The 20,673-nt window shown below is 42.7% G+C and overlaps 1 protein-coding gene across 1 annotated transcript in view; it reads left to right on the forward strand.

Moving 5' to 3' along the window:
* The first annotated feature begins 2,579 nt into the window (after positions 1-2,579).
* Positions 2,580-20,673, forward strand: part of LRP5 (LDL receptor related protein 5) — a 150,830-nt gene continuing 132,736 nt past the window's right edge. The window contains exon 1 of the mRNA XM_056851004.1: positions 2,580-2,629. The gene's annotated coding sequence lies outside the window, so the exon portion shown is untranslated. The remainder of the gene's footprint in view (positions 2,630-20,673) is intronic.

Below are 20,673 nucleotides of genomic sequence, written 5' to 3' on the forward strand. Positions count from 1 at the left end.
ATTGCCTTTCCTTTCATCCCTTAGAAGCTCCTTGATCAATTGATCTTGAGCAGCATATATCTAGCGTTGGAGGGATATAAGGACTGAAACATCTTGCCACTGACAATGTAGCCTTGGGGTCCCTGTCGCTTAGTAAAAAAGGCATTATGTCAGCCACAGAGGCATCGGATTTGTATATTAAAAGGGGGGAAATACAGCGCGATCGAAGTTCCTCGTAAAAGCGGCATTGCAAAAGGGCATGGGCTCATGAGTCAATAGAGCCAGGAGAGCAAGGGCAGGACCTGTCTGAGTAGGGGATATTCAGAATTCTGCCCTGCGTCGCCATAGAAGGGTTCGCATTCAATGCAGCCGAGCAGAAAGCTCTGCAGAGAAAAAATAAATGGCACCCAAACACATCCAAAAATAAATTGCCTTTCCTTTCATCCCTTAGAAGCTCCTTGATCAATTGATCTTGAGCAGCATATATCTAGCGTTGGAGGGATATAAGGACTGAAACACATCTTGCCACTGACAATGTAGCCTTGGGGTCCCTGTCGCTTAGTAAAAAAGGCATTATGTCAGCCACAGAGGCATCGGATTTGTATATTAAAAGGGGGGAAATACAGCGCGATCGAAGTTCCTCGTAAAAGCGGCATTCCAAAAGGGCCTGGGCTCATGAGTCCATAGAGCCAGGAGAGCAAGGGCAGATCCTGTCTGAGTAGGGGATATTCAGAATTCTGCCCTGCGTCGCCATAGAAGGGTTAGCATTCAATGCAGCCGAGCAGAAAGCTCTGCAGAGAAAAAATAAATGGCACCCAAACACATCCAAAAATAAATTGCCTTTCCTTTCATCCCTTAGAAGCTCCTTGATCAATTGATCTTGAGCAGCATATATCTAGCGTTGGAGGGATATAAGGACTGAAACACATCTTGCCACTGACAATGTAGCCTTGGGGTCCCTGTCGCTTAGTAAAAAAGGCATTATGTCAGCCACAGAGGCATCGGATTTGTATATTAAAAGGGGGGAAATACAGCGCGATCGAAGTTCCTCGTAAAAGCGGCATTGCAAAAGGGCATGGGCTCATGAGTCAATAGAGCCAGGAGAGCAAGGGCAGGTCCTGTCTGAGTAGGGGATATTCAGAATTCTGCCCTGCGTCGCCATAGAAGGGTTCGCATTCAATGCAGCCGAGCAGAAAGCTCTGCAGAGAAAAAATAAATGGCACCCAAACACATCCAAAAATAAATTGCCTTTCCTTTCATCCCTTAGAAGCTCCTTGATCAATTGATCTTGAGCAGCATATATCTAGCGTTGGAGGGATATAAGGACTGAAACACATCTTGCCACTGACAATGTAGCCTTGGGGTCCCTGTCGCTTAGTAAAAAAGGCATTATGTCAGCCACAGAGGCATCGGATTTGTATGTTAAAAGGGGGAAGATATAATGTGATCGAAGTTCCTCGTAAAAGCGGCATTGCAAAAGGGCCTGGGCTCATGAGTCCATAGAGCCAGAAGAGCAAGGGCAGATCCTGTCTGAGTAGGGGATATTCAGAATTCTGCCCTGCGTCGCCATAGAAGGGTTCGCATTCAATGCAGCCGAGCAGAAAGCTCTGCAGAGAAAAAATAAATGGCACCCAAACAAACACATCCAAAAATAAATTGCCTTTCCTTTCTTTTTATCCCTTAGAAGCTCCTTGATCAATTGATCTTGAGCAGCATATATCTAGCTTTGGAGGGACATAAGGACTGAAACAAGACAATGTAGCCTTGGGGTCCCTGACACTCAGTAAAAAAGGCATTATGTCAGACACAGAGGCATTAGATTTATATGTTAAAAGGGGAGAGATATAAAATGTGATCCGGCCTTCCAAAAGGGCCTGGGCTCATGAGTCCATAGAGCCAGAAGAGCAAGGGCAGATCCTGTCTGAGTAGGGGATATTCAGAATTCTGCCCTGCATCGCCATACAAGGGTTCGCATTCAATGCAGCCCAGCAGAAAGCTCTGCAGAGAAAAAAATCAATGGCACCCAAACAAACACATCCAAAAATAAATTGCCTTTCCTTTCCTCCCTTAGAAGCTCCTTGATCAATTGATCTTGAGCAGCGTATATCGAGCGTTGGAGGGACATAAGGACTGAAAAAATAAAAAAATAAAATAAATGGCCACGAAGAATGCCACGCTGCGGGCAAACGGCATTTTAAACTCACGCCGCGCCCGCGGGCACCCAGGCAAACACACCCCAGAGCAAAGCGCAACGGAGAAGGAAACCCTTTTTGCGCAACGCGGGGGCCAAGCGCGCACCCCCACCCCGCGCAGCAGGCCCAGGGGCGGGGGGCGGCCCCCGGGCTTCCGCTCAGCCCCTCCTTGGGTGGGAGTGGGGCTGGCCCCTTCCGAGAGCCAGGAGGAGGAGGAGGAGCAGGGAGGAGGAGGAGGAGGAGGAGGAGGCTGCTTTGGCGAGCGCCTCCCTCCCTCCCTCCTTCCCTGCCTGCCGTCCGTCCAGCCGTCCATCGAGGCGCGCACGGGGCATGGAGGCTGCGTGAGCCGCTCCGCGGGCAGCTGCCGCTGCGGCGCACCATGGGGCCGACGGCGGCGGCGGCGCTGCTGCTCCTGCTGGCCGCCTCGCTGCTGCGCTGCAACCCGGGGCCCGTCGGGGGTGAGTCGAGTTGGGGGGCCCGGCGCTCCCGGCGCTCCCGGCGGAGGGACAAAAGTTTCCTTCTTCTCTCCGCCTCCCCCCCCCCCCGCGCTTTCCCCGGCGTTTGGAGAGGCGGCGTCCCACTTTGGGCACCAACTTTTGGGAAGTTTTTTTTTTTTTGGGGGGGGGGAAGAGAGAGAAGAGCAGCTCTTCTTTCTTTTTTCATTGCAAAGTGGAAAAGAAGGGGGGGAAGGAAGGAGGGAGGGGGTTGTGGGGGAGGGGTTGTGGGGGGGGGGAGAGACGGGCCCGACTTGTGAAACGCAACACTTGCCACAACAGACTTCCGAGCAGGGTTTGCCTGTCTGGGTTTTATTTATTTATTTTGAAACTTTTTAACTTCGGTGAACATTTGTTTCTTGGCTGCTGCGGGGGGGGGGGGGGCGTTTAGACAGTCGCGCCTGTCGAATAACACCGAGTTTCAGGTTTTCCGGGGGGGACTTTTGGTGTAGTTTTTAGTCTTCGCTGTCTTTAGTCTGTAGCTGTAGAAAAGGGCAAGAGTCCGGTAGCACCTGAAAGGCTAACAAAAAGGATTAGAGAGGGGCAAACCTAAGGCAAAGCCGCCCATGCATATAGCAGAAAAGGGCAAGTGTCCAGTAGCACCTGAAAGGCTAACAAAAATATTTAGAGTGGCAAATCTAAGGCAAAACCTCCCATGCATATAGTAGAAAAGGGCAAGAGACCAGTAGCACCTGAAAGACTAACACAAATATTTAGAGAGTGGCAAATCTAAGGCAAAACCTCCCATGCATATAGCAGAAAAGGGCAAGAGTCCAGTAGCACCTGAAAGACTAACACAAATATTTAGAGAGTGGCAAATCTAAGGCAAAATCTCCCATGCATATAGTAGAAAAGGGCAAGAGACCAGTAGCACCTGAAAGGCTAACACAAATATTTAGAGAGTGGCAAACCTAAGGCAAAACCGCCCATGCATATAGCAGAAAAGGGCAAGAGACCAGTAGCACATGAAAGACTAACACAAATATTTAGAGAGTGGCAAATCTAAGGCAAAACCTCCCATGCATATAGCAGAAAAGGGCAAGAGTCCAGTAGCACCTGAAAGACTAACACAAATATTTAGAGAGTGGCAAACCTAAGGCAAAACCTCCCATGCATATAGTAGAAAAGGGCAAGAGTCCAGTAGCACCTGAAAGACTAACACAAATATTTTCTGGTAGGGTATGAGCTTTCGTGAGCCACAGCTCAGCTGTGTAGAAAAGGGCAGAAAAGGGCAAGAGTCCAATAGCACCTGAAAGACTAACTATAGTAGAAAAGGGCAAGAGTCCAGTAGCACCTGAAAGACTAACACAAATATTTTCTGGCAGGGTATGAGCTTTCGTGAGCCACAGCTCACTTCTTCAGATCACTGAAGAAGTGAGCTGTGGCTCACGAAAGCTCATACCCTGCCAGAAAATATTTTTTGTTAGTCTTTAAGGTGCTACTGGACTCTTGCCCTTTTCTACTACTGCAGACAGACTAACACGGCTACCCACTGCGAATTATATATATTTGTTTAGTGATAAGATAGAAATTGTTTATAGTATATACTATATGAATGGAATGATATAACAGAATGTGAACTAGTTTGAAAAATAATTTTTAAAAAAGCTCACGCTGTGGCTCACGAAAGCTCAGACCCTACCAGGAAATATTTTTGTTAGTCTTTAAGGTGCTACTGGACTCTTGCCCTTTTCTACTACTGCAGACAGACTAACACGGCTACCCACTGGGAATTTAGTCGATAGTTGTTAGTCTTCATTGTTTGTGTGTGTGTGTGTGTGAAGTGCCGTAAAGTCGCAGCTGACTTACAGTGACCCCTTTTTGGGGGGTTTTCCATGGCAAGAGACTAACAGAGGTGGTTTGCCAGTGCCTTCCCTCTGCACAGCAACCCTGGTGTTCCTTGGTGGTCTCCCATCCAAATGCTAACCATGGCTGACCCTGCTTAGCTTCTGAGATCTGACCAGGCTAGCCTGGGCCATCCAGGTCAGGGCTCATTGTCTTTATGGTTTGTAATTCACAGTGGGTCGCCCTGTTAGTCTGTCTGCAGTAGTAGAAAAGGGCAAGAGTCCAGTAGCACCCTAAAGACTAACAAAAATATTTTCTGGTAGGGTATGAGCTTTTGTGAGCCACAGCTCACTTCTTCAGATACCAGGTATCTGAAGAAGTGAGCTGTGGCTCACGAAAGCTCATAGCCTGCCAGAAAATATTTTTGTTAGTCTTTAGGGTGCTACTGGACTCTTGCCCTTTTCTACTACTTTACAGTTTGTAGTCTTCATTGTCTTTAAGTCTTGAGTCCGTCCAGGTCAGAGCTCATTGTCTTTATAGTTTGTAGTCTTCATTGTCTTTAGTCTTGAGTCTTCATTGTCTGTAGTCTTGAGTCCGTCCAGGTCAGGTCTCATTGTCTTTATAGTTTTTAGCCTTCATTGTCTTTAGTCTTGAGTCTTCATTGTCTTTCGTCTATAGTTTTTAGCCTTCCTTGTGGTGTGCGTGCAACATAGACAAGTTCTGACTGAGAGCGTTCCATTGGTGTGTGGTATTCGGAGTTCAGAAGAGGGGGGAAGGGCTGGGACTGTGTTTTCCCTGTGGCTCCTTCAGCAGGCACATGAAGGGTTTTTTTTTTTACTTCCAAGAGTCACATTCAGATTTGTTACTTCAAGGGTTTATGTTCTTCCTTCCGTGTGGCTCACGGAGCAAAGGCGTTGAATTTTATTCACAGGACCCTCTTCGAGGACCCCTTGTTCTTTCTCTCTTTGCAGAAATCCACGCTGCACTTCCTTCTGGTGCAGTAATGATGATAATTACGACGAAATCCGGGGTCTCCTTTTTCTCTTGGGCCGTTGCCTACAGAACACTTTTAAGGTTTCATGCAGGAGACCTCATGTCAGTTTTGCTTCTTTTAAGACTGGCAGTCGGCAAACTGAAATTTTCATGCACTAATGAATGTTAATTGTTGTAATTTCCCAAGTAGTTGAAGAAATAAAGTTGTGTGGCCGATAGTTAAAACATCCCTTCAGGGCAGATTTTATTAGGCCACCCACTTCTCTTCAAAGAACTATCATTTAATATGGGAGTTTTGACCAGTTTCTCCTAAGACGTTGTGTCCTTTTGTTAGACAAGGCTAACTGAGTGGACATTGTAATTATGGTGGCATAAAGATTTTAGACATGAGAGGTCCCTCTTACAATAATTAAATGCCTCTGGTCAAGCCTTTATCAGCTTTCCTGCCACTTTTCCTAGTGTCTTTAGAGCCCATTCCTGAAGGGGGCAAGCTGAACAAAAAGGGGGGCGCAATTTAGAAAAAAGCCCATGGAACACCCCATAGAGTTCCACAGGGCTGCGCCACAATTTTGCGGGTGTAACTGAACATCTGCAAAATGGTGCATTCCTGGCCTGGGAGGCTCCTTCACCCCCCCCCCCGAAATGCCCCTGTGGATGCTGGTGCAGGGTTATACACTGGGGAAATGCCAGCAGGAGACAACACCGGCGCCCAAGAGTTGCCCTGTGCCAGCATCCGTGCCAGTTTACCCGGCTCAAGTGGCACAGACGTAGGGGTCACGCTGGCTCCTATGCTGCTTTGCCATTCCCCTTCAGGAATGGGCTGCCCTTCTCAGTCAAGTTTCTGTGTCGTAATGCCATTTTAGCCAGTAGGTATGCTATTGGAAATCTTGAATGGGAAAGACTTGGGCCCAATTCACATAAGTTGTTCTTTAACCCGTTGGAATTTTTAAATATTTATTTAAAATATTTATTAGCCACCTTTCTACCTTGCAGTACTCAAGGCAGCTTACAATATAACTAAAACAAGAATAATAAAAAATGCATAAAAGACCACAATTTAAATATGTGGTGACTGTGAGCATCTGTCCTTGGTCCATCTGTACTTACTGTGGCCAAGGACTTGGAGAAAGTATGTTTTTCTTAGGGTACCTTAACACTTGCTGTGTGCTGTCAGCCCACATTGGTATCTGTTAGCTATGTGTCTGGACACAAGATTGGAGTGGGCAGTAGCATTTCACATCAATCCCCCACCCCAATATGCTGCTGGGGGAAGATGTGCTGAAATTAATGCCATCTGTAGCTCCCCTGAAGTGCATTCCCACCTGCTGTGGAGTACTTCCTAAATTTAAATACATAAGCCCCAAATACCTCTCTGTTCCTAGTCCTCGTTTCCTGTTTTACCCATGGTATATACAATCTGCAACACCAGAGCCATCTGAAAAGTGTCTTTCTCAATAGCCACGTGCTAAACTGGACTACTACACTGATGTTCTATGGAAGAAAGCCTGAGTGTAGATATCTATCGGGTGTAGGTGTAGCAGATAGTGTTGCATGTTTTCCTGTTGTTGCCTGTAGTCTGTGAAATTCTAGAAAAATTCTAGTCAGACAGAGGGTTTGTCAAGGACAGTGTGTGGAAGCATTAATCTTAGGGCCAAAGTACATCTGACATTGAAGGTCCGTGACTAGATCCCCAGATGTGTAACTTATCTACAAAAAGCAACTGCAAGGTATACACTGGGTGGAGGGGTTAAGTACCTCCTGATGTTTCCCTGATTCCAAGTCCTTCTCCCTTCACAGCTTTAAACCTCAGTAGGGAAAAGACTGGTATCCCTGTCTGGGGCTTAAAGTGATCCAGAGGCACTGTTTTGATTTGGGAAGTGGTACAGGAAGGGCAAAGAGCCTTCAGTGTGTACCTGATCTGTGTTAGGGCCTGCCATAGCTGCTTTTTGCACACATCCACAACATTGCATTTAGTTTGGCCCTTCTCATTAAACTGATTCTGCATGTGTTACTTGCAGTAGGATTCCTTTTCGTTTTGGAATTTGCTTTCACGCAGACATTCTTGGCCTTGGTGATAATATCACTAATAAATTAAGTAACCTATGAGAATATACTAATTTAAATTACTGACTTAAGTCCAGTGTCCCATTTTGCTTTTGATAGTTCTTAAAAGTGCGTATTTGTGAGTTGACCATTAAATCAAGTACATTTACTGCTAAACAGACCATAGATAAATAGCCTTAACAGGGTACACTTACTAGACATGAATGAATACTGAATATTGACTTAGTTCACATCCCAGAACTTTCCAAAACAAAGGGTGGTTTTTTTCAGTGAAGACAAATTTAAACCCCCTCTTTTTTTTTTTGGTAGGTAGAATAATATTCATAATACAAGAACTGAGCAAATTGAAGAGCTCAGGGCATAAAGGAGGAATACAAGTACACCCTACAGTGATATGAGTCTTGAAGCCTGTGTTGACTTGTTGGTCCTGTTGTAAGCCCGTAATACTAAATAGTGCTCATCCCATTGTGTCATATTTATGATGCTTGAATTCAGAAAGCAAATATGGTATGCTCTTTACATAACAAAGCAGTTTTAAACTCAGTGGTTCAATCTGTATGTCATGAAACCCGATCTCCCATCTCCTAGTCTGGAAATCAGAAATGTGCCATGGGCTCTTCTGCTCCCTCCTAATTAGTGCTAACCATAGTTTGGTGATTTGGACATAATTGTGAATCGTGTCTAAGGCAAACAATGAAAGGGAGGAGGGAATCTGCACACAAGCTTATGATGTGTTCCCATCCTCCAAACCATGTTTTGGAGCAGGTTCTGTGATGTTTGAAATGAGCCCATGGCTGCGTTCAGGCACACTGAGATTTGCCTGTTATGGGCACCGATGCAGGTTGTTCACATTTCCATGCTCTTTCCTCCCTCCTGCTCTTGCATATAGACCGTGGTTAAAGGATTCTTGTTTGGGAAGCCTTAAATTGATCTCCACTTGACTCATGACATCTGCATTCAGGCACTTGGGTGAATTGGAGTCTCTTCCTCCACCCCCAACCGGGGTTATAAACTGGGGTTAAACTGCTGTTTAAAATTATGATTTGTGGGGGAGAAACAAAATTCAGTATTCCCAAGTACCTGAATTTGGCTGTCATGGTGAATTGCAGTTTTGTTTTACAACTTCTCAGGGTCTAACTACACATTAGGTTGTTCCCCGGAGATGTTCCTGGGTTAAGCCAAGAGGTGTCCTGGATTTCCACATTCTTCAGAAGTGCACAGGCCTGATTTGGATTGGGATTGCTGTGAAAAGAAGTTTAGACTGGCCAATGATGTTTTCCTGACCTGAAATGTTGTTGAAATGCTTTTTGGCCTATTGGAGGCTCCACGTAACGATGGGCTACGCATAACATTTCTAAAATGGGCCCATCTCAGGCTGAGGAAATAATACAAGGGAGAAAGTCTAAACCCTTTCTTCCTGTGACCCCAGATCTGAACTGGGTCTTTATGTGCCTGGGAAGCACAGAACTCCAGAATATGTTTGTAGTCTTGAACCAGTCTGGGGACTTAGCCAGGAAAAAAGGTAACGTTTGTTAGCCTCCCAGACTTCGAAGCTTTCAGTTCTCTACACATGAGGGTGGGGGCGGGCAGACCATGAAAAAAAGGCTGCATTTGTGCCCGTCTCAGAGAGTACTTGTCTGAATGCCGCTAGTGTTGAAGGGGAGCTATGAATCCATTCTGTTGTACTGCCTTTAAAATGCTTGTTTTAATCCAAATTTCATTTTAAATTAGGTTTTTAACTTGCTAAACTGAAAAATAAAAAATCTGATTTGCTTTTTTTTTTAAGCAACCCTGTGTTTGATTCCATAGCTATGTTTCTTCCATGGAGAATTGCTATTTTGTGTTTAGTATCCTGTATTGAGCCCCGTGGCGCAGAGTGGTAAGCTGCAGTACTGCAGTCAAAAGCTCTGCTCACGACCTGAGTTCAATCCTAACGGGAGTCAGTTTCGGGTAGCCGGCTCGAGGTTGACTCAGCCTTCCATCCTTCCGAGGTCGGTAAAATGAGGACCCAGCTTGCTGGGGGTAAAATGTAGATGACTGGGGAAGGCAACGGCAAACCACCCCATATCAAAGTCTGCCTCGTAAACGTCGGGATGTGACATCACCCCATGGGTCAGAAATGACCCAGTGCTTGCACAGGGGACTGCCTTTACCATTTTATGCATCCACAGAAGTATTGGTGAATCTTGTTTTAAATGTAGTAGTACCTTTTATTTCCTCAAAATATTTTGTCACTTATCAACTTTCATATTGCATGCTTATTCTAAGGGCACTAAATTTAAATGGCGCTAAATGTTAACTTATTATATGATTTGAAATGCCATTTGTTCAAGCATTTTGATGCAGTGTTTTTTTAAGTTGTATTTTATTGTTTAGAAGTAATCTCTGCATGATTTTTACTCTGGCACTGAATGCCTTCTTGCACCAGGTTTTTGCACCTGCCAGAGGTGTAACTCTGGGGAGGCAGGACACAGGGACTAGATGATGTGGGAGCCATCTTGTTCATAGGGTTTTTAAAGGGGAAAGACTTTTTATATCAGTTTGTAATGTGCCATCTAGGGTTGTCTCTCTAGCTGATGGCAGATTAATATTTGGGTCTTGTAGAGGGAGAATGCAGATTGCAAGGGCTGACCACCAGAAAAGATTCTGCATCTACACCCCTGAGTGGAAAGCAGTCAAGAAATAATATGACAGGCAGTTCTCTACTTCTGGGGAAAGCAAGGCCTGTACTATTTCTGGTAAGTCCAGAGCAAAGCTCTACAGGTGGTTTAGGCAGGCTAATACTAGAACACCTCAGACACAAAGGGGATCTACACTGTAGTCATGTCCACATAAGAAATTCTAGGAGATGAATGCTGATAATAGCACAATATCCCTTGATGGTCAGCCTCTGTTGCTTGTCTTGGTAAATTCTGTTGTCCATTCCACTTGTTATTACTTGCATTAGATATCTCTTGCTTGATGCTGTTGTTCTGCAGAGGTCTTTTTACATGCTGCCTACTTTCAAGTCCCTCACATTCCCTGCCTTTTCTCATACGTTGTGTCTGATATGTATACTTACACCCAATTTATAGTTTGTTGTAGCAAGCATTGATGAGAAAACATGAACAGTGTAGATCAAGTGTGAGTAACTTGATCAAGTGTTGATCAGCAACCCGGCTAGGAAAATTAGGCTGACAGAATTACTGGCCCAAGCTCACCCAGGGTAGATCTGAACCCAGTCTGACACTGTAACTCAGAGGTCCCCAGCCTTTTTTGAGCCTGTGGACACTTTTGCAGTTCTGACCCAAGGGGTGGCCACAGCCACAAAATGATTGCCACAGGAAGTGGAACCAGCTACAAAATATCAGGAAGTGAACTTATGTATAGCCCTAGTAGTAACACTTCAACATTTCAGGCAGAAGTTCTGCCGGAATGCACATATTATTTGAAAACATATGCATATATTGTTTGAAAATATTTTCGTGCATGCATGCAACTTACCTTCAGTCACACAGTGAAGATCCTTGTGCTATGGTGACAGCTGCCGCCAAAAGCAATTTTTAAAAAATCTGTCCTGCCAGTCAACTCTCCAGTGGCCAATAAGAAGCCCTGCTGGGCAGAAGCCCCACCTGGCTCTACTCACTTTCTAAAAACACTTGGTGGGTGCCAGGAAAGGTGCTGGGAGGGTGCCGCATTGGGGACCCCTGCTCTAACTACTACACCACAAATGGCTGTCCACTGCCATATGTTTCTGTAGGGTCTGCTGTCTGTTAGTGAAGATTAACTGAAGGAGGTCAGTGACCTTTATCAAGAATGGCACAGCTAGCAGATGGGAACCATGAGCAGGAGCAATTCTTATTGAACTTAGGACAGTCCTATGTTAAAATTCATCTACAGCTAAGCTTTCCCTAAGAGTCTGTAGCTTCATATGTCCTTTTCATTATTAGGAGCCTCATTTGAAAGTGAATTCTATGATGAATATAAGTTGTTACTGTGCATTCTTAATGTAATGGCCATATTTTAGGAAGAGAAAAACCTCCAGGAGGTGCTATGGTAAACTGCAGCTTGTTTGCATCAAGACTTTATCACTAGATAGTACTATACACAATACTTTACGTCAATACTTTATGTTGCCATTAGGAGGACAGTATGGTATTTCAATAAATGTTCCTTTAAGGCTAGTGAAGTGCTGTTCTCATTTTATAGAAGCTCATACCTGTGCCTCCACATTTCCTAAATTTTCTGTAGTCTTTCCATATGGCCTGGGTTAGTTGCTTAATCAGTGCGGCTTTTTTTTTTTTTTAAAGATTGCTTTCCTTCCCTCATTTTCCTTTAATATGTTATGTTTGGCTGTATTGGTATAAAATAAAATGTTTGGTCCTCAGTTACTAAGATACGTTTTAGCATAAAATGAACTGCAGGTTAAAAAATGCAAATGAACTGTAGTGTAGTTACATGCTGGATAGGTACCTGGTAAGCACAAAGCATAAGATGAAAAAAAGGAGTACATGTTAGCAGTGAGTCCTGCCTGCTGGTATTTTTGCTTTGCAGTGCAGCAGAGAATGGTTATTCGGTAAAATTAATTTTCAGGCATGTCATGTGCAGGGTAGATTTGATTGATCAAATCAATTTAAATCATTAGTCAGTAAGACTAGATTTAAATCAAGGTTTTCTGCATAAAGACTCATTCTTGCTGGTATACCGGTAATCTTAATATTTACTACCAGATGAAAGTTTTATTTTTAGAATAATAACTTTTTAGATTAGTTTTACAGTTATATCAAAGAATTACTGGTTTGGTTATACTGTTAGAAATAGACAGTTCACCTCACAATAATTTTGTAATTATCTATCTCCAGCTTCATTCGGGCCACCATTTCTTTGTTGCAGTGTTTACATTTTGGATGCATGCCTGCCTTACCCATAGGTAGAAGAACTTCATTAAAATAATCCCAAACTGGGTCTCTTTTACAGCCTGCTGCCATTATAAATTTTCTCCTCCAGGGAGAGAAGAATATGATAAACCTCAGGCTATACACACACAGATTCCAAGACCTGTGGAGTATTTAGGGGTATGCATTCAACTAAAGCAAAACCGACCTCCTGGGGGGGTTACCAGTAAAAAATGGAGGCAATTAAAGGGAGCCGAAAAAGCAGATCCCGAATAATGCTGAATTTTTTCTAAACACTGGGCCACCTCCAATGTCCACATGGACGTTGGAGGCAGCAGGCAGCACAGAATTGAATACTGGGCCCAGCTGAGCCTAGTGTTCAGCTCTGCGCTTTGTAATTTTCAGGTTCGGGTTTATTAAACCCCAACATTTTCAATTCAAAACAGCCAAATCCTTCTTTTTGGCTTTTTCAAAAATTTATGGGTTCAATAAACCGAACCCGAAAAATACCGAAAGAAGTGGTGCATAGCCATACAGTATGCTGCTCAAAAGGTTTCACTTTCATTTTTCCTGCTTGCTCCTCCCTCTTCACACTTAGCTCCTTGTGCAGATCTATTCTACTCCAAACAATCTTCTATTAATTGAACTTATTGAAACTTAGCACTTAAGAGGTGAGAGATTGATTATGTGTACATAGATTTGCAAAGGAACAATGGAATTAAGGTCTTTTTCTCAACTCTGTGTTTATTTTATAACGTTTTTGCTGTCAAGAAGAGGCATGTTATCTCTGTGGGCATAAATTCACAGTTTTGAGAACTGTAGAACCAAGCATCCGTAATAATATCTTCTAGATAGAAAAATTGCCCAAAATAATCTTACAGAAACTTCTGGAAGAGCATGATATTGTGAATGGATTAATGGAATTCGTTTACCAAAAATTATACTACATAATTAAAAACTAATCCTTATTTCAAGATGACTAACCTTTCGACTATCATGTATCTCAAATAGAAAACTTTTGAAACTGTCTAAATTCCTGGTTTAATTAAAAAAAAAAGCCTTTAAAATTTGCTTTTTTTTTGGTTTTAAAAAAATTATTGACTTTTATTTACCCTGGTCATGTGTAGTATTAATCCTTAGCCCACACTAGTCTCCCAAGCTGCAAATCCGGATGTAGGCAAGTATGAATCCCCATTCTGTATTTCCTACTGTTGGATATATAGCTTCATATATTCATCTCTAGTACTGTAATTGGGTATGGCCTTGGCTGCCTGGGATTTCTCATGTACCTGCAAGGATATGGGCAGGATGCCCTTGCCAATGCCTGTAGAATTTGCTTGCTTACTCCTGTTAGAGAAGACTTGCACACTCAGGTGGCAGTTACTGTAGAGCTCAGTTATAACTAGGAAGAGGCAATTTGCTGCTTGTCCCCCTGAAAAAATTGGGTGGAAGTTTAGGCAAAATGCCAGATAGTCTGCCGAATTGGGTACTGCAAAAATGTATTGTGTATCCAGCTGATGTGTGAGGTGCTTCTTTTATGCATGCTAACATGTTTTGAGTGAGCTTATATGGCATATTACTTTTTAATACACTTACGATACTACCAGTACTGATCATGACCCTGTGAAAATATAACACTTGAACTTTGGCTTATGGTTCTACCAGCTGCTAGCTCTGAGTTTAAAGTTTGTCAACAGTTTGGCAGTCATGGTTAGAGGCATATTGGCCAACTATGATTTGGGTTAACCATAGATAGTAGTACTGATGTTTTGTACATGAGTGGTACTAATTGAAAGAGGAGAGGAATGCCCACTGGGAAGGGAGGAGTAATATATTCACCTTTGGGACACTCCCTACCATGGGTTATGTGTATGGGCAACAGTATTGTAGACTGAGGGGCACAGCTACCAGCATGATAGTTGGCTGGAACACTTGAATGAAATAAGACATATCTACATTTTCCGGAATGGATGAGCCAAGGAGCTCATGGGTTCATTGCAGTTCAAGCTAAGTTGATTATCCGAACTGTAAATAAACCTGATGTTGTGAGCAGCAGACTTGCATCTTTTATTCATATGTCATGGCTCGTGTCGTTAAGGGGGTCTACGTTCTTAGAATGTATCACTTACTGAGAAGTGAAGTTATCTTATTCAGCGAGACCTCACAGACAGGAGTCAATGATAATTCCTACTACTTTAGGCTTTCTATTGAAGTGTGCTAGAAAATTTATAAACAATGAACTTCCTTTAAATAACATTTATTTCACATAAAATATATATATGCATGTGAATATTTACACTCTCAAAACGTCATAAAATACATTATGATATACGCAAGCAGTTTCAAACAATCTTTATAAGCACTTTCTATGTTTCATAATATTTCTCTCTGAGAGTTTAAACCTTTCAACTTGTATCTCTATTTCATTTAGTATACCACAGTTACAGAAGCTTGTAAAAACATGGTTAGTGTATAATCATTACAGAATCCCCATCAAAACATGATTAATATAATGGGAGGGAAGATATGATTAGTAAAAACATCTTAAAATCATTCCAGGTATCGTAGCAATATTTCAGGACAAAAGACATGCTTTTATTTTGCCATGTCATTTGTAAATCATCTTAACGTCATGGGAATTGAATTTATGTTCAGGATATTTATATGTTTCAGTATGTGTTAGCTTTACCCAATGCTGTGTGTAGAGGATAGAATACCATAAGCTTTGTATTTAATCTATTCTATGTTTATGGACTTCTGATCATTGTTAAGATCAAGAATGCTACATACATGCTGAAAGTATGTGTGTATATTAACAGTCAGCAATGCAGAGCTTATGTGTTATGTATATTCCTTTCTTTTCAGGAATATCTCTGGCCTCTTACCCTGAGAAAGTTCTGAAGCCCTTGTGTTATTTAGAAAAGACTTCTGAACAGATCCAGGGAATTATCTATATAGGATCTATATAGGATATACAATCCTCATGCTTGCCAGCATTTGGAAAGCCAGAACAGAATATGACAGATCTTCTTTGAGGTTCCATAAATCCTTGCTAGGATCAATTGAGGCTCAATATAGCAAATATGGTGAAGATCCAATACACTTAGACTCCCATCTCCAAGGTAGAGTGCTAGGAGTTCTAAGGTCTCCATCTTTGTCATGGAGCAGCCTGCCAGCATTTCACTTCAGATTCTAGCCTTTATGAGAACTAGAATTGCTGAACTGAATTCCCTTTCAAAAGGGATTTCTAGCTTTAGGCAAGAAGACTGTAAATCTGTATGCAAGAGATGGTAAGAGAGTGAAGCCTGACAACCTGAGTTGTCTCCCTTCAATCTTCTTAGGTTTTACATCTTTCAAGATGGAGAGCAAGGCCAGACAGCTGAAGCTGTCCTCCAGTTACTCTCTCTTAGTCTCACTCAAGAGACAGAGAAAGCTGATAGCCAGACAACCAGCATTGTCCTCTACCAACATTTCTTTCCAAGTTTTACATCTTTGGAGATGTGGAGAGAGTGAGGTCAGACAGCCTGAGCCATCTTCCGTCAACTCTCTGCCTTCTGGCAGTTTGGTTCTGGCTTTTATTCTCTCAGACCAGCGGTCATCTGAGCTGAGAGACTAGAAGCTTCTGCCCTGGGTGGCTACACTAATACCTGTATCCTTGCACTTGGCATGGTCACACGTGGTGGTGGTGTGCCATTGTCACTTGGTCTGTGAAGAAAGCATGTTCTTGGCATTGAGTCACAAAGTTCACAAGTGCAAGGTCACCATCTGTTATACTGTTTGAAGACTAGGTCTGAATCATTAGGTTAGCATTATTCCCTCCTCACACGGCAGCTATCAGAGGGGCTAAACTCCCAGGCAGAAATGACCTTGTTAATGTCAAGAGGCCAAGCACCTCGGATAAGTGATGCTGATATTTTTCCAGACACAACCAAGCGGGCAACATTGCATATCATAACCTTGTAGCCTTGCAGTTTATTTATCTCAGAATATTAAGAATAGTCTTAACAACTCATGACCTCTACTCTATTTTATTTACTACATCAACAATTCTGTTCAGAGAAATAAGCCTCTATAAACCTTTTTGTAAACTTTTACTTCTATGCTTTACTCATGAGATTCATAGGGAAACCACAGGTACAGGCACCCTACCTCTCAGGCCTGCAACACATATACTCATTATTAGAAGTAGATGATTATTTAATTTAAAAACATGGATTTATACCCCACCCTTTCCCGGCCAGAGCCGGGCTCAGGGCGGTTTACAACACCATAAATCATATACAGGATAAATTTATAAAAGCATAAAATCTACATTTCTCTTATTAAAATCTTAGAAAAAACCTGACTAAAAAATCCTAGAAAAAACCTAACTTATGTTTCTCCCCGAGTGTGGATTATAAACCAGTGTTACACAATATTACCATAAGAGGGGATCAACAGACCCTAATAAGAAGTGATACTGGTGGTAATTAAATAGTAAAATGGAGACCAAAGGGAGGGAGGGGATCAGCAAGGGGAGGGAAAGGGAGGAGAAGGGAGAGGGAGGCCAGCTGTTGTAAAAGCCGTCACTACCTTCAACCGTAGGCCTGGCAAAACATCTCCGTTTTACAAGCCCTGCGGAACCGAGCCAAATTTTGCAGGGCTTGGGTCTCACTAGACAGAGTTCCACCAGGCAGGTCAAGGACAGATGGATTTCTCTTGAGCCAGGGATCATCAAAAGATTGTTTCCGGCTGACTGTAAGGCTATGGGGGGGTGGGAGTGTATCGGGAGAGACAGACCCGTAGATACCAAAGTCCCAGACCATTTAGGGCTTTAAACATAAGTACCAACACTTAGAACTTGATTCGGAACTCAGTCTGGAGCCAGTGCAGCTGGTGAAGCACTGGCCAAATATGTGCTTTCCATGGGATCCCAGTAAGGACCCACACAGCTGCATAATGGACCAGCTTCAATTTCTCAAGCAGCCTCAAGGGCAGCCCTGTGCAGAGCGAATTACAGTAATCCAGTCTGGAGGTGACCGTTGCATGGATCATTGTGGCTAGATTAGAGCAGGACAGATAGGGAAATCAACTGCCAGGCTCAGCAAAGATGAAAAAATGCCGCCCTGGCCATATTTGTGACTTGAACCTTGAATGAAAGGGAGACATTCAAGGGCATCCCAAGCTTTTGACAGAGGCAGATAGTATCAGTTGAACCCTATCAAGTGTTGGGAGTTGATTCCTCTGACCCAGCCATAGGACCTTGGTCTTAGATGGATTCAATTTCAGACGACTCTGCTTCAAGCGCTTCACCACAGGCTCCAAGCACTCGGCTAAAAGTATCTGGAATTTATGCTTCTGGAACTGCTAGAATAGGAAAAAGAGGCCAGAAAAGTATGCCAGAATAGTCTCTGGAACAGGTGTGAGCACTGAAGCAGATAACTATATTGGGTTATCTTCAGAACTGGGTACATTTGGGTCAGGCAGCTTTTTGTGTTGTAGTTCATTAGATTAGGAGAGGCATTTTCCAACTGTTGAGTTCTGAAGCATCTGTACATATACTAAATTTGCCTAGTGGTTTGAAATGGAAAATAATCCATAGAACAAGTAGGACACATTATCAGTTGACAGTTTCAAAGTTGTAATTCACTTTTTTGTGGTGGCAGTCCTCAGGAAGTATCTGTGTAAAGTCTGTGCGCATACACGCTGTTCATTATTGAACTTTCGCCCTAATCAAATAAGTTTAGCTGCTTTTGGCTATTGGAAAAACTTTTGAGATATTTATGTAGCATGTAAAATTAGCATGAAGTACTTTTGAAAGGGTGGTGGTGGAAAGTGCTGTCAAGTCATAGCTGACTTATGGCGACCCTGTAGGGTTTTCAAAGCAAGAGATGTTCAGAGGTGGTTTGCCATTGCCTGCCTCTGCGTGGACTGAGATAGTTCTGAGAGAACTGTGACCTGTCACCTAGCAGGCTTCATGTGGAGGACCCCCCTAAATTTTAGGTTAAATATGCAAAATCATATCCCAATCAATGTAGGACATTTTTGCATTGAAAAGGCTTTGGAAAACCTACCTCACTGCTTGTACCTTATTTAATTTCTGTTGAAAACTTGCACTTAAGGCCCCTATTTATGGTCAAGAAGGTATTTCCCCTTCCCCCATCTGAGTGCTTCATTACAAGTGTAGCTGTTTGAGAGGCTGGGGTGTGTGTGGTTCTGCCTTGTGTCTGGGACCTGGATTTGATTGCTTTTTTGCCTTTTTATTCTAATTTCATTTTATGTAGAGTTAACCTAATCTGTTTAAGAAGTGACCTTGGAGATGAAATAATAGTGCATTGTACTTTATCTTGGGCCTGGTCAGATGTTACTGTCTAAACATGCTTTGAGAAGAAATGAGGTTTTGACTGTGCCATGCCCCTCATGTCTTGGATAGACAGCAGCATCTGCCCCTGCTGAAACACTACATTATCTCTGCTTGAAGATCTTGAGTTATCACAGGCACAGATGACTAAAGTATGTAGCTGGGTCAGACCTTAGTTTCTCTCCAGGGAGAGCGGGAGATGGGTGAGTACAAGCTGAAGATTCTCACTTCCTCATACCAAGCATGAAAAATAGGCTCTAGTCAATAGAGAGTAGATTCTTAATTAATACTTGGGAAAGCTGAAACCTGAATTTTGTCTTTCTTTCGATAATTAGCATTGACAATAAAATTCTGTGTTCTCCCTCCACCCCCAGCTGTGGTCCCCTTACCCATGCGTTTAGAATTTGACAGCATTTACATCTCTAGAGGAAAAATGAGATGCACCTTACATTCTGTACAGCTACAAATAAAAGTATGCAAAGTTGTACCTATTTCTCACCTAGAACTATGAAGAAAGGTGGGATATAAATTAAAGTAAAAAATGTTAACTACCTTGCAACAAGCTTTGGATGTCAAAGAGATAACCATATAATGGAATTTAGTTCTTAATAGAATAGAAACTTTCATATTTGACATTTAACTTAGTGTTAGACGGAATGAATTTGTTTTCTTTTTGTTATAGCTTTTGGGATGTTGCAGTCTTTAAAGTTCTGACTGGTTGCTTTGTATTTTAAAGTTTTGTAAATCATTCATTCTGTGCATCATATTAGAAAACAACCTAAAACTTTGCCACTTTGTCTGAAGCTTTGTTGTCTGTATTTAATGTTAAACATGTGTTAACATAGATAAGAAAGTGTTTTCGTATAGCAGCTTGCAGATCTGCAAGTGGTATTCATTTAGATTGGTTCCAGAAGAGACATACAGGTCTGTTTTGGTGAAAAGATGTGCTGTGGTATTTAAAAGCTTATAGGTTTTTTTATGCCATGATTTTCGATAAACAAGAGGTGGTGGGGAATGCTTCATTAGATGCATAGGACGTATCCCATATGCATTGAGGTACAATCCAGTCTAGGAGCCCCATGGCGCAGAGTGTTAAGCTGCAGTACTGCAGTCAAAAGCTCTGCTCACGACCTGAGTTCGATCCCGACGGAAGTCGGTTCCAGGTAGGTCGGTGAAATGAGTACCCAGCTTGCTGGGGGTAAAGGGAAGATGACTGGAGAAGGCACTGGCAAACCACCCCGCAAACAAAGTCTGTCTTGGAAACGTCGGGATGTGACATCACCCCATGGGTCAGGAATGACCCAGTGCTTGCACAGGGGACCTTTACCTACAATCCAGTCTACTTCATGTTTTGAATGAAGCAGGTTCTTGCCTGTGAAAGCTCATTCCACAATAAATATCTGTCTTCAAGGTGCATGTGGATTTAGTTAGCTAAGCTGCATAAAATGAGATTTAAGCAGAACAGTGGAAATGGATCCAAAATTGTAGTGCAACAGCAATAAGTCAAGCTTCAATCATTGAAAGCTGCCCCTTGCAACTCCTAGGATTCATATGGAGCCTGTACTGTTCCAGCCCAGACAACCAAAACTACAATTTGCCAAAGCTGATTGATCTCCTGGGAATTTTGCAGTAGATGTCAGTTACTTGGGATCTCCTTGAATTTTTCAAATTGTATTCCGGCTAAATTACAGCACTGCAGTATATCTGAATTGCATTCACAAGTTTAATGTTAATAATCAGTGCACCTACTCATAAGTTAGTGAGATTCTTCTTTTGTATTTAGTTTTGAGTAAATGACTCTGCATGGTGTTCAATTTTGGGGGGGTGTTGTGTGTTGTCCTTTAAAAAAGGCTCCCACAATGCCATAGTTTAATAGCAGGAACTCACAAGACTCACCAATGACGTGTTTTTGGAACACTTGAATATTTACTAATTTCAGGGTGATATGTTCA

The sequence above is a fragment of the Euleptes europaea genome, chromosome 6 (assembly GCF_029931775.1).
Source record: "Euleptes europaea isolate rEulEur1 chromosome 6, rEulEur1.hap1, whole genome shotgun sequence".
Classification (NCBI taxonomy): Eukaryota; Metazoa; Chordata; class Lepidosauria; order Squamata; family Sphaerodactylidae; genus Euleptes; species Euleptes europaea.